A 632-nucleotide genomic window follows, 5' to 3' on the forward strand; every position below is an offset into this window, starting at 1 on the left:
AAAAAAAAAAAAAAAAAAAAATAGCTAAGCTGATTCATTCTGTTGATTTGGTTAATTATCATCTTTCTGAGAAGCACTTCATACTAGCCCTTAAGCACTGCCCATAGGGGTCATATTTTTATTTTACTTGCAGATACTTAGGTTTTGTCTTCCTAACCACATTGTGACCAACTTGAGGGCAGTGGCAATAATAATATACTTGAAAATCTTTTTATAATTGATAAATACCTTATTATAAGTTCCATTTCATTTCATTCACAGTACCACATAGCAAAAAATCATCCAAGCTATTCTCCTGGTTTTTTCTTTCCTCTTGTTTTTTTTTTTTTGAAACGGAGTTTCACTCATGTTACCCAGGCTGGAGTGCAATGGCGCGGACTCACCACAACCTCCACCTCCTGGGTTCAAGCAATTCTCCTGCCTCAGCCTCCTGAGTAGCTGGGATTACAGGCACGCACCACCATGCCCAGCTAATTTTTTGTATTTTTTTTTTTAGTAGAGACGGGGTTTCACCATGTTGACTAGGATGGTCTCAATCTCTTGACCTCGTGATCCACCCGCCTCGGCCTCCCAAAGTGCTGGGATTACAGGCTTCAGCCACCGCGCCCGGCCTCTTTGTTTTTTAAATAGGA

Source organism: Cebus imitator, unplaced genomic scaffold (genome assembly GCF_001604975.1).
Source record: "Cebus imitator isolate Cc_AM_T3 unplaced genomic scaffold, Cebus_imitator-1.0 Scaffold74, whole genome shotgun sequence".
NCBI classification, from domain to species: domain Eukaryota; kingdom Metazoa; phylum Chordata; class Mammalia; order Primates; family Cebidae; genus Cebus; species Cebus imitator.